The following is a 14,330-nucleotide window of genomic DNA, read 5'->3' on the forward strand; positions in this document are numbered from 1 at the left end:
TCCTGACTAAGTAGAATTTCATCCAAGGGATGCAGGGATGGTTCAATATACAGAAATCCATCAAGATAGGTACTATGCAAACAAGCTCAAAGAAACCCAAATGCTCATCTCATTAGATGCCTCGAAAGCATTTGAAAAAATTAAACTCCCCTTTCTGATAAATGTCTTGGAAAGATCAGCAATTCAAGACCCATATCTCAACATAGTAAAAGCATTATACAGCAAAACAATAGCCAACACCAAACTAAATGGAGAGAAACATGAAGATAACCCATTAAAATCAGGGACTAGATAAGGCTGCACAATCTCTCCCTACCTGTTTGGTACAGAGAGAAGCAGGTAGATCAGTGGAATAGATGAAGACCAAGAAATGAAACCACATACCTATGATCACTTGATCTATGACAAAAAAGCTAAAACTGTCGACAAAAGGTGCTGGTTTAACTGGAGATCAGTATGTAGAAGAATGCAAATTGATAACTCCTTATTTCCTTGTACAAAGCTCAAATCCAAGTGGATCATGGACCTTGCTTGACAAAACCTAGATAAACTGAAACTAATAGATGAGACATTAGGGAAGAACCTCAAACACATAGGCACGTGAGAAATATTTTTAAACATAATAATGGCTTATGCTCTAAGATCAACAATAAACAAATAGGACCTCATAAAATTGCAAAGCTTCTGTAAGGCAAGGAATGCTGTCAATAAGAAAAAGTGACAATCAACAGATTGAAAAAAGATTTTTAACAATTTAATATTAGATAGAGGGCTAATATCAAATATATACAAAGAATACAAGAAGTTGTACATTCCAGAGAATCAAATAACTCTATTAATAATGGGGTACAGAGCTAAATAAAAATTCTTTGCTGAGAAATATCAGATGGCTGAGAAGTGTCTAAAGAAATATTTAAGATCCTTAGTCATCAGGGAAATGCTAATCATAACAACCCAGAGATTCCACCTCACACTAGTTAGAATGACTTAAGTCAGAAACCCAGGTGGCAGCAGATGATGGTAGGGATGTGTAGAAAGAGGAACACTCCTCCATTGTTGGCAGAATCGAAAGCTTGTTCAACCACTGTGGAAATTAATCTGTGGTTCCTCAGAAAATTGAAGATAGTACTACCTGAGGACCCAGCTATATCATTCATGGGCACATACCTAAAAGATGCTCCAACATATAACAAGGGCACATGCTTCACCATGTTTATAGAAGCCTTATTTATAATATCCAGATGCTGGAAAGAACCCAGATGTTCTTCAATAGAGGAAAGGATACAAAAAATGTGGTACATTTACACCATGGAGTACTACTCAGCTATTTAAAACATTGACTTCATGAAATTCTTAGGCAAATAGATGGAAGTAGAAATCATCCTGAATGACATAACTCAACCAAAAAACAAAACAAAACAAAAACCAAAAAAAAAAAAAAAAAAAAAAAAAAAAAACCATACATGGGATGTACTCCCTGATAAGTGAACATTAGCCCAAAATCTTGGATTACCTGAAATACAATTCACAGACCTCATGAAGCTGAAAAAGAAGGAAGAACAAAGTGTAAATATTTCAGTTCTTCTTAGAATGAGAAACAAAATTCTCACAGGAGTAATCATCCACTTGGGAGGCAGGAGGCAGTGGACATATTGGTGGGGGAGGACTCTCATAGAAGTAGGAAGGGTGACTGGGATGGGAGTTTCCAGAGGTGAAACCAGAAATGTATTGCAGTAAATACTAAAAAATGGAAAGGCTTATCTCTATATTGGCCCCCAGGTGTCGCTCTGTCAGCACTGCTTCTAGCATGGAGCTGGCACACAAACCCTGTTTACTTCATCTGCCCTACTGCCTCCGTCTTGGGGTGTTTCTTTACCAGAAATCCCAACACAAACACAACTCTAAGACCAGATAGCTTTTCATACAAGTTTTTATATTCAATTCTCTCTTTTTTTTTGCCTTACAACTTTATTTAAAAAAGAGAGATACATGCACAGATTTTCAAAAGCATTTTGGTATAACACTATATGCATATATATTTGTCAGTACTTAATTCTTTTAGAGGTTTGATAGAATGCATTGAAATTCCACTAGTTACCATAAGCATAAAGTACATGTAAAACAGAACATAACATATAAACAGTTAGAGTTTTCTTGGTGTATATAGATTAAACATAATAATTTTTGGATACAAAAATTTGCCACAAGGCTATATTCCTAGCTCTTGGATTACTAATGATTTAAGGTCTAGGTGTACCACCCTCTGAGAGAGTGCTATACACTTATTTTTTTCCTAAGAAGGACTGAGGCTTTCACTTTTTGGCCTTTGTTTTTCTTTAGCTTCATATGGCCTGTGAGTTGTTTCTGGGGTACTCAGAGCTCTCCGGGGCTAGTATACAATTATCAGTGACTGCATATCATGTCTATTCTTTTGTGAGTAGGTTACTTCACTCAGGATGATATTCTCTAGATGCATCCATTTTACTACGAATTTCATAAAGTCATTATTTCTAATAACTGAGTAGCACTCCATTGTGTAAATGTACCATAATTTTTGTATCCATTCATCTACTGAAGGACATCTGGGTTCTTTCCAGCTTCTGGCTGTTATAAATAGGGCTGCTATGAATATTGTGGTGCATGTGTCCTTATTGTATGTTGGAGCATCTCTGGGGTTTATATGCCCAGAAGTGGAAAAACTGGGTTTTCAGGTAAAACTATGTCCAATTTTCTGAGGAACTGCCAGACGAATTTCCAAAGTGGTTGTAGCAGCTCACAACCCTACCAAGACTGGAACAGTGTTCTGCTTTCTCCGCATCCTTGCCAGCATCTGCTATCATCTGAGTTTTTGATCTTAGCTATTCTGACTGGTGTGAAGGGGAATCTCAGGGTTATTTTGATTTGCATTTCCCTAATGACTAGGGATGTTTAGCACTTCCTTAGATCCTTCTCAGACATTCAATATTCCTCAATTGAGAATTCTTTGGTTAGCTCTGTACCCCATTTTTAATAGGATTGTTTGATTCTCTGGCATCTAACCTATTGAGTTCTTTGTATGTCTTGGATATTAGGCCTCTATCAGATGTGGGGTTGGTAAAGATCTTTTCCCAATCTGTTCGCCTCCATTTTGAATTTTTGACAGTGGCCTTAGCCTTACAGAAACTTTGCAATCTCATTAAGTCCCATTTCTCGATCCTTGGTCTTAGAACACAAGCCATTCGAGTTCTGTTCAGGAAATTGTCCCCTGTGCCTATGTGTTCTAAGGTTTTCCTCACTTTCTCTTCTGACAGTTTCAGTGTACCTGGTTTTATGTGGAGATCTTTGATCCACTTGCACTCAATCCCTTAGTTGTGTCCCTTGGTTGGCAACTAGAATTTCGTGTATTTTCTCTCAGAGAAATAATATAAACACAAAACTCAGCATCATATTTATTTTGAAACAAAATAAGCAAGATAAGGATAAAGCCTCTCGAGCTGGCATCTGATGAGCCACGTGGCCTTAGCGGGATAATTCACAAAACAAACTATCACTTACAGATCAATAAGTAAGCAATTTGTAAAACCAGGACCTTAGTTTAAAATGATTTTACATGTCCTTCTCTTAGTCTGGAGCATCAGATCTTTATTTATTAATACATAATCTAGTACATGGCTGTATTCACTCTTCTAGTGTACAGACTCTTAGTTCTGAACCACATGTGAAAATCCCCCACATGATCCAGGTAAACTCTGTAATCTCTTGTTCTACCTAAAAAAAAGAAAATAAAGAAGAAAAAACACTTGACTTGATCATTAATTTAATTCTGTATACCATCCTTAAAACAAACAAATATTTTTTAATACATATAGTATTGTTTAATATCTCTAAACAATACTATAAAACCAGGACTTCAGTCCAAAGAATATCGATCTGTACTTCTCTCAATCTGGAGTGTCAGATCTTTACTTATTAATACCTAATCTAGCATATGTCTGCACTCACTCTGTCTGGTGTACAGACTTCTATCTTAGTTTCAACCAGCTGGTGAAAATTCCCAGGTGATTCGGGTAAGTTCTATACTCTCTTCTTCTAACAAAACAAAACAAACAAACAAAAAAAAAAAAACAAAAAAACTTTTCTTGTATATCAAGTCTTTATACCATGTTAAAGCAAACAAATAAGCTTCATAATCTTTGAAAATATTTTTTTAAGGAACCAAATAGCTACTAATCCCCCCCCCCAGTGTATATCCCCCCCAGTGTATGTGTGTGTGTGCCTGTGTGTGTGTGTGTGTGTGTGTGCGTGTGTGTGTGTATGTGTGTGTGTGTGTGTGTCCATGATTTTCTGTTTTTTAGCTGCAGGACACCACAGCCTGCCAGCAAAGGCTGTCTCTGTTTAAGGTTCCCACACTTGAGACATCACATGACTCATCATGGCAATGACCCCCTCTTACTCAGAAAATAAACACTTTGTAACAAACTTTTAGGCTGATAGCAGTAAACCCTTATGTGCATTCTTGCCTAACACATTTGTATGCCACCTGTTGCAGTAAATATTTTTTTTAAAAAAATAAAAATGGGAAGGCTTATCTCTTTATCTGCCCTGGGGTCTCACTCTGCAGCCTGCTTCTAGTACAGAGACGGTGGGTGTATGGACTCTGGGCCTCCATCACTGGGTCTGAGCTGCCCCCACGTGTCTCACTCTGTTTGAATGACTCCCTTCCCTGGTGGTTTTACTCCGCCTGCCCTACTGACTTCGTCCTGGGGTGTTTCTTTATCCCAAATCCCAACACAAACAGGACTCTAAGACCAGATAGCTTTTCACACAGGTTTATATATTCAATTCTCAATCCACAAACCAGCAAGATTACATCAAAAGGACAAAGATACAAACTGCCCTTCTGTATGTGATGAAAGGCCTATAAGATCCTTAAAATATTTATAGCTACCTAACGCCAGTTAAGCTCACCTGGATCTAATTCAGTCTTTCTGAAGTCCATCATGGAACTTCTCTCCCAGTCCTCCCTTTTGCTCTCCCTTTTCTTCTCCACCTCCCTTCCTCTGCCCAATCACTGGCTCGCCTTTATTTTACTAATTAAAATGGGAAGGTTCAGATGAAGTCACCTTCATGAGTATGTGACTAAGCATTAATATCAAAATACAAAACTGCTGCGGGACCATTTACAGGAATGATGATAACATTTGACATTTAAATAAAAATGTATATATAAGGGGGGGGGAAGAACATTGATTCTTCTTCCAGAGGATCAGAGTTCATTTCCAAACACCCACATGGTTGCTAACAACTGACTATAACTCCAGTTTCAAAGTATCTGAAGCGATTTTCTAGCTTCCACAGGCATTGTATACATGTGGTATTTGTACAAACAGGCAAACCTAGCACCCATAAACATAAAAATAATAAATAAATCAGTAAATAAAATTGATTAAAAACATTAAGCAGGACATTCAGTTGGGTGAGTAGGGAAGTAGAATTGAATAGAGGATTTGAGGATGAATATGTTCAAAATATACTGTATGCAATTCTCAAAGAACTAATAGAATAACAAGTGTGGATTTTTTAAATCAGAATTTGGATGTATTTTAAAAGTAAAATATGCTAGATTAGTGAAGAAGATTCTGAGGTTGGAAATCAGCAAAGGAGTACTATGAGTAACTGGGAATTTGGGTTTGAATAATGGGATAATGAACCTAATTTGCTGCCACTTACAGCTATGAAAAAGGCCTTGAAAGTCTTTGGGGAATAGAACAGGGCTCTGTTAGTGACTTGGTCCTACTAGACATTCTAAAACTTTCTTTAGTCAAGTTAATCTCACTTTATAATCTTCATTCAGTTATTACCATCTTTGAGATGTCCTCTCTGGCTGGCAAAGGAGAAAAAGTGCTTTTGAATTAAACAACAATCTGTGATATATAGATAAATTAACTTAGCAGTAAAAGAGAAGATCTGAAATTATAATTCTAACATGCATGTATCAAGAAGACAAGGTAGGAGTCAGAAAACTGGAAAACAAAAGTTATAAAATATGCTATTGTAAACATTAATGTTGAAAGCTTTACTAGGAAATGCAGTAGTTCAGCATAAAAGGATTGCTCTTCAGGACTGAAGGTAGGACTTGGCAGATAAACCATTTGTTTCCAAATCTAATAGTTTCAACCACTAAGATATATTTTTCAAGAAGGTGAGGTAAGGAACTTACAATAACACCATCCCCCACTAAAGGAGTTTGCCTATGAAGATTATAAAACAAGTACTGGTATAATGAGTGGGAGACATGAAATGCAATGGTATCTCCTTCCTTATATCTTGTCTTATGTTTTAAATTTCCATAAATCTTTATTAATTTTCATTTCGAAATTACTTTCACTTCCCTAACATCTCCAAAACATTTCACCCTTTTAATCCACCAAAATTCCCAATTTTTTTCTCTGTTAAGCAAAGCAAAACAAAACACACACACAGACAAAGGTGCAGACACCCACAACATGCACTCTAAAATTACAGAGTCACATTTGCATTAGCTAATTACTCCTTCCACATGAAGACTGATAGAGCAGATCTGAGGTTGATATACCCAGTGCCACTCCATTGAAGAAAATTTATTTTCAGTCTTTCAACAACCCTCAGCTGCAAACAGGTCTTGGCTTGGGCTGTTTTCCCTCCATCTTCTACATGCTAGGGCTTGGCTTGAACTTCTGCAGGTCTTAGACATACTGTCACAGTCTATTGTGAATTTATGTTGTTTCTGGAACACTCTGAATGAATTCTGAGCACACACCGTTTCTTTGGATTCATCCATTCCCCTCTAGCTCTCATAGTCTTTCTGCTTCCTCTTCAGCATATGTCTCTAAGTATGGAGGGGAGAGTGTGCTAAACACAAATCATTTAGGGTTGAGCAGTGCAATGGTTTATGACTACAGCAATATGTTACTAGGAGTTGTTCCACTGCTATTTTCATTTAACAGAACAGTACTAATTGATTGTCTCCTAAGGCTCGTGATCCGTACAGTCTTATATTCTTGTCCCCATTAACAGTGTCACATCTCTGTTCCATCTCAAAGAATGTGCCGCATATCTAACAGAAAACTGGTTGGTTACTCCACTAACATTTGTGCCACAGTTGCATCAGCTGTTATATCTTGCAGACATGTTGACAAATAGCTCTCATAGATCACAGCTGAGTGAGGCTGATGATTAGTTTTTCTATCCAGGAGCACATGTTGTATCTTTCAGCAACATAAACACTAGTCAGAGTGTGTAAATTCAGTGCCAGCTCAATTTCTCCATCTTCTATAATGTTAGCATCTATTGTCATGTCTTACCATTAAGTTGTGGAAGGTAACCATGAGCTTTTGTCATAGTTTTAAATGCTTTGAGGGAGCCCTCTAATAACTCAAAGAGATGTAACAGACTCTTGATACTAGGGTTTTATTTGATAGCATGTTTATTTGGAATAATAGGACATAGTGTTCTAAAGGTGTCATGGAGGACATTAGAGCAAAGTGAGTAAACGGGACTGGAGGGGGAGGGCAAGACAGAGCAGGAAACATGGCAAGGGACAACTGACACAAAAGAACTTTTGAAAATCCGTACAGAAGCCTATTGCTGTCCAAGCTTCCAGATATATAAACGGAATTTAAAAGGAGTTACCATATAATGGTGAACAATTGTTACCCCTCTTATCCCTTTTTAAAAAAAAGAAGGTGGACCAAATGAATTGGTTGAGATTCAGAAGAATGTGAATCCAGGTCACCAGTAAAATGGTGACTCTCTCTCTCTTCCTCCTACTTCCTCCCTCCCTCCCTCCCACCCTTCTCTCTCTTCCTCTCCCTCTCCCACTCCCTCCCTCCTTCCCTTCCTTCTCTGTCTCCCTCTCCCTGTCCCCCTCCCTCCCTCCTTACTTTCTCCATCTGCCTTCCCCTGCCTCCCTCCCTCCATTTCGCTCTGTCTCTCTTTGTCTCTCTCTGTCTCTCTCTGTCTCTCTCTCTCTCTCTCTCTCTCTCTCTCTCTGTGTGTGTGTGTGTGTGTGTGTGTGTGTGTGTGTGTGTACATGCATATAGATGTGCATGTGGTTGTTCATAGGAAAGCTAGAACAAGATATTCTGCACATTATTATTTAACAAGTTATTCTTAAGGGACAGAATCGCTCAGCTTACTTCCCAGTGTAAGCTAGTCCCCAGCACACATTAGTAAGTTACCTGTCCATTTCTCACAGCACTAGAGTTATAGGAGGCCTAATTCCCATGCAGATTTTCATGTGGGTTATGGGAATTTAATCTACGGTCCACAAGCTTGCATAGCAATCACTTACTCACCATCTTATCCAGCTCTGCAAGATGACTTTAATAGAGGGAGCCCTTAGAAGATTAACTATGCATCATGATATGCAAAGGTGGTACAACGGAATGTGCTTACTTATGACAGATTAAAGAATTCCATTAGATGGCTCCTTTAGTCTCAAGTATAAATGAAGCATATTAGAAATTGAAGTGAAGTTTTGTGGGCGAAGAAAAGAAAGTTGAATTACATGCCTAAATGTCAAAAATGAACAAAGTCAAAATAATTTGAATGTACAGTTATTAATGTTAACTTTTGTTAATATCTATATATTTTTCCTCAGGCTGCTAAAACAGAGTACTACTATGTGGGAGGGGTGTTTGCAAACAGAATATATTTAGTTTATTGCAGTTCTAGAGTCCAGAAATCAGAAATTTAAACTGTTAGGTAGCTAATACCTTAAGAAAACTGTTATACAAACATAGAAGTCTGGCCATATTTTTTCTAGCTTCTGATGTTTGCTGGAAGTTGAGAGGGGAGGTGTTAAGATAGTGTTTTTCTAAGTAGCATTTTCTTTTTTCTGCAAATTTCTTAGTAGATTAGGCTGTCCTGAAACTCAGATATTTTCTTGCTTTTGCTACCTAAGTGCTGACATTAAATGTGTGTATGTGTGTGTGTGTGTGTGTGTGTGTGTGTGTTTGTGTGTGCCATCACACCCAGCAGTGCTAGCAATTTTTAATGTTAATATTTAACATCCTTCCCTATGTATGATTGTACTTAAATTTCCTATTATACTGGAATATTTTTTCATGTAGGGTGTGGGATTCATCATAACCAGTATAAAACTGTTCATGATAACACCATCTTTACAAACAATGTCTCATTCCTATTCACAGATGCCCAATAGACGTGAGATTTGATCTAAAACACTATAGCCCAGTTGTTTCTTTCTTGTAGGTTCTGCCACATATTTTCTCCAAAATGTTCAGTTATTTGGATACATGCAAGAAGATGTTTGGCTTTAATCAGTCTGATATTTACAAACAGCACTATGACCCTTTTTCTGTTTATATACATTTTAGTCATTTAATGACTAAATTAAAAGTTTAGTGATTTCTTTAGTATATACAACTCAGGTTTTTGTTGTTGTTGTTGTTGTTTGTTTGTTTTTGAAAGAAGTCATTTTGGAGCCTGGAGAGATGGCATAGAGTTTAAGAGAACTGACTGTTGTTCTTCCAGACATCCTGTGTTCAATTCCCAGTAACCACATGGAGGTTTACAACCATGAATAATAATTCTGATACCCTCTTCTGTCATTCAGGCACACATGAAAATAAAGCACTCATACAGAAAACTGGATGGATAGATCAATCTTTTAAACAAAGTTACTTTAAGTTCAGTTGAAAGTTTTCTCATTTCTGGTTGTTTTAAATGAGGTCCACTTTTAAACTTTCTATACTTTGCATGGTTTGGCTTTTTGCACACAGCATGGAAACTGGGTCTTTCCTGAGAGAGAGGTAAGTACTATACTCATTTATAACCCCAGCCACTGTGGCTTAGCTCTGGATTTCATCCTTAACACAATAAAGAAAGTAAATAGCTCTGAAGATTCACTTCATTGTAATGGAGACCACAATATGTCCCTAGTCCTGAAAATACACCCACACCATTGTTCCATTGTTTATAATGGCAAGCACCTCACGAAATTCCAAACAAATGTCTGGTGCTGACTGTGGAATTGAGAAAACTGAAACACAAAAGATCCTGATTGATTTACAATAGCAGTGCATTTGAATAGAGGTTCAATTTGCAGGACACTGAGTCCTGTGCTATTGTTTTTATGATTTGAAATTGATCTGAGGTAACAAGAAAAGCACAGATCCAGGAACCCAGGCCTGGTGAGACTGCACAGTGAGTATCCAAGACACAGAGAGGTCTGGGCAGAGCGCACTTAAAGCGCACACCCCCAATTGATTCAGGGGAGCAGAAACTTTGCCTTAGGGACTCAGTTTCCACTGGGAAGGCCACACTTGCAAAGCAAACGCTCAGGCTATCTACCAGCTGGAACAGCAGAGATTCAGGGACACAGGCAAGGTACACAGGAGAGACAGGAACCAATAACTGACAACAAGACCACATATACTCACAGACAAAAAGATGGCAAGAGGAAAGCAAAAGAACTTGCCTAATGGAAACCAAGACAACCTGGCAACACCAGAACCCAGCTCTCCAATCACAGCAAACAGCAGAATGTCAAACACACCAGAAAAAGAAGACTCAGACCCTAAATATTACCTCAAGATGATGATAGAAATCCTTAAACAAGAACAGGAGGAAAAGCATGAAGAAATAGAAGCTTTTAAAGAGGAAACAAAAAAAAACACTGAAAGAAATCAAAGAACTAGAGGAAAACAGAACCAAAGAGATGAAGGAATTAAAGAAGAAATTTAAAATGGAAATGGATAAAATAAAGAAAACACTAAAAGAGACAACCCTGGAGGTAGAAAACCTAAAAAAAAATCATTAGTCACAAATGCAAGCAACTCCAACAGACTACAAGAGATGGAAGAGAGAATCTTTGGGGCCGAAGACAACATGGAAAACATAGACAAAACAGTCAGAGAAGATGCAAAAACCAAAAAGTTCTTAACCCAAAATGTCCAGGAGATCCAGGACACAATGAGAAGACCAAACCTAAGGATAATAGGAATAGAAGAGGAAGAAGAATATCAACTAAGAGGCACAGTAAATATTTTCAACAAAATCATAGAAGAAAACTCCCCTACCCTTAAGAATGAGATGACCATAGGCATAAAAGAAGCCTACAAAACTCCAAATAGAATGGACCAGAAAAGAAATTCCTCCGGACACATAATAGTCAAAATGCCAAGTGCCCAAAGCAAAGAAAGAATACTAAAAGCAGTAGGGGAAAAAGGTCATATAACATATAAAGGCAGACCAATCAGAACAACACTCAACTTCTCAACAGAGACTATGAAAGCTACAAGATCCTGGACAGACATCATGCAGACCCTAAGAGAACACAAGCTGCTATACTCAGAAAAACTCTCAATCACCATACATGGAGAGACCAAGATATTCCAAGACAAAATTAAATTTACTCAATATCTGACCACAAAAACAGCACAACAACGAATTATAGGTGGAAAACCCAATACAAGGAGGGAAACTACATCTCGTAAAAACAAGAAAATATCTAAGCAAGAAAACCAAAAGGAGAAAGATACACAGACACAATTCTACCTCTAAAAGAAAATATAGCAGGAAACAACAACCACTGTTCCTTAATATCTGTTAACATAAATGGACTCAATTCCCCAATTTAAAAAAAAAAACATAGGCTATCAGACTGGATACATAAACAGAATCCAGCATTTTGCTGCATAGATGAAACTCATCTCAGAGAAAAAGACAGACACTATCTCAGAGTAAAAGGTGGGGAAAAAACTTCCAAACAAACAGCCCCAAGAAGCAAGCTGGAGTGGCCATTCTAAAATCGAATAAAGTAGATTTTCAACCAAAAGTTATCATAAAAGATAAGGAAGGACACTTTTTACTCATTACAAGGAAAATTTGTCAGGACCAACTCTCAATCAAACATATATGCTCAAAACACAAGAGCACCCATACTCATAAAAGAAACTCTACTAAAGCTCAAAAAATACACCCCACACAATAATAGTGGGAGACCTCAACACCCCATTCTCATCAATGGACAGATCATGCAAACAGAAACTGAACAAGGACACCATGAAACTCGCAGAGGTTATGAACCTTGGAATTAATAGACAACTACAGAGCATTTCATCCTAAAACAAAAGAATACAACTTCTTCTCAGCACCTCAGGGCACCTTATCCAAAATTGACCATATAATCGGTCACAGAATAAGCCTCAGTAGATATAAGAAGATTGAAACACTCCCATGCATCTTATCAGATCACCATGGTCAAAAAAGAAATAAAGAAAAAAATTAAGGATTTTATGGAATTTAATGAAAATGAAAACACAACAAAACCAAACCTATGGGATGTAAGGAATGTTGCACTATGAGGAAAACTCATAGCGATGAGTGCTTCTAAAATGAAACTGGAGAGAGCATACATTAGCAACTTGACATCACAGTTGAAAGCTCTAGAACAAAAGGAAGCAGATACACCCAAGAAGAGTAGACCACAAGAAATAATCAAACTCAGAAGAAATTCACCAAATAGAAACACAAATAAACATTCAAAGAATTAACAATGCCAAGAGCTGGTTCTTTGAGAAAATTTCCAAGATTGATAAAACCTTAGCCAGACTAACTAGAGGGCAAAGAGAGAGTATCCAAATTAACAAAATCAGAAATGAAAGTGGAGACATAACAACTGAAACTGATAAAATTCAAGAAATCATCAAATCCTACTACAGCAGCCTATACTCAACAACTAGAAAATCTGGAGGAAATGGATGAATTCTTAGACAGATATCAGATACTAAAGTTAAGCCAGGATCAGGTAAACCATCTAAATAATCCAATAACACCTAAAGGAATAGAAACAGTGATAAAAAGCCTCTCAACCAAAAAAAGCCCAGGTCCAGATGGATTCAGTGCAGAATTCTATCAGGCATTTATTGACAACCTAATACCAATACTCTCCAATGTATTTCACAAAATAGAGTCAGATGGAACACTACCTGACTCATTTTTTGAGGCCATGATAACTCTCATTCCTAAACCACACAAAGCCCCTACAAGGAAAGAGAACTTCAGACCAACCTCACTTATGAACATTGGTGCTAAAATACTCAACAAAATCCTTACCAACCGAATTTAAAACACATTAAAACAATCATTCACCATGATCAAGTAGGCTTTATCCCTGGGGTGCAGGGATGGTTTAATATACAGAAATCAGTCAATGTAATCCACCGTATAAACAAACTCAAAAAAAAAAAAAAAAAAAAAAAAAAACACAATGTCATCTCACTAGATGCTGAGAAAGAATTTGACAAAATTCAATACCTCTTCATGTTAAAAACCTTCGAAAGAACAGGAATCCAAGGCTCATACCTAAACATAATATGAGCAATAAACAGCAAACCAATAGCCAACATCAAACTTAACAGTGAAAAACTTGAAGCAATCCTACTAAAACCAGGGACTAGACAAGGCTGCCCATTCTCCCCTACTTATTCAACATAGTACAGGAAATCCTGGCCAGAGCAATTAGACAGCAAATGGATGTCGAAGGGATACAAATTGGAAAGAAAGAAGTAAAACATCACTGTTTGCAGATGTCATGATAGTATACATAAATGACCCCAAAAATTCTACCAGAGAACTTCTATAGCTGATAAACAATTTCAGCAAAGTGGCTGGATATAAAATTAACTAAACCAAATCAGTAGCTTTTCTCTTCTCAAAAAACAAACATGCAGAGAAAAAATTAGGGAAAAGATAGCCTTCACAATGGTCACAAACAATATGAAATACCATTATGTGACTCTAACTAAGCAAATGAAGGTCTTGTATGACAAGAACTTCAAATCTCTAAAGAAGGAAATTGAAGAAGATCTGAGAAAATAGAAAGATCTCCCATGCTCATGGATTGGAAGGATCAACATTATAAAAATGGCAATCTTACCAAAAGCAAACTACATATTCAATGCAATCCCCATCAAAATTCCACCTCAATTCTTCATAGAGTTGGAAAGAGCAATGTGCAATTTCATCTGGAATAACAAAAGAACTAGAATAGCAAAATCCATCCTCAACAACAAGAAAACATCTGCAGGAATCATTATCCCTGAACTCAAGCTCTATTACAAGGCAATTGTGCTGAAAACTGCATGGTACTGGTACAGAAATACGCACGTGGATCAATGGAATAGAATAGAAGATCCAGAAATAAGCTCTCATGTATATAGTCACCTGATTTTTGACAAAGGAGCTGTAAACATTCAATGGAAAAAGAACAGCCTATTCAACAAATGGTGTTGGTCCAACTGGCACTCAGCAGGCAAAAGAATGAAAATAGACACTTTCTTATC

The sequence above is a fragment of the Micromys minutus genome (assembly GCF_963924665.1).
Source record: "Micromys minutus genome assembly, chromosome: 25".
Classification (NCBI taxonomy): domain Eukaryota; kingdom Metazoa; phylum Chordata; class Mammalia; order Rodentia; family Muridae; genus Micromys; species Micromys minutus.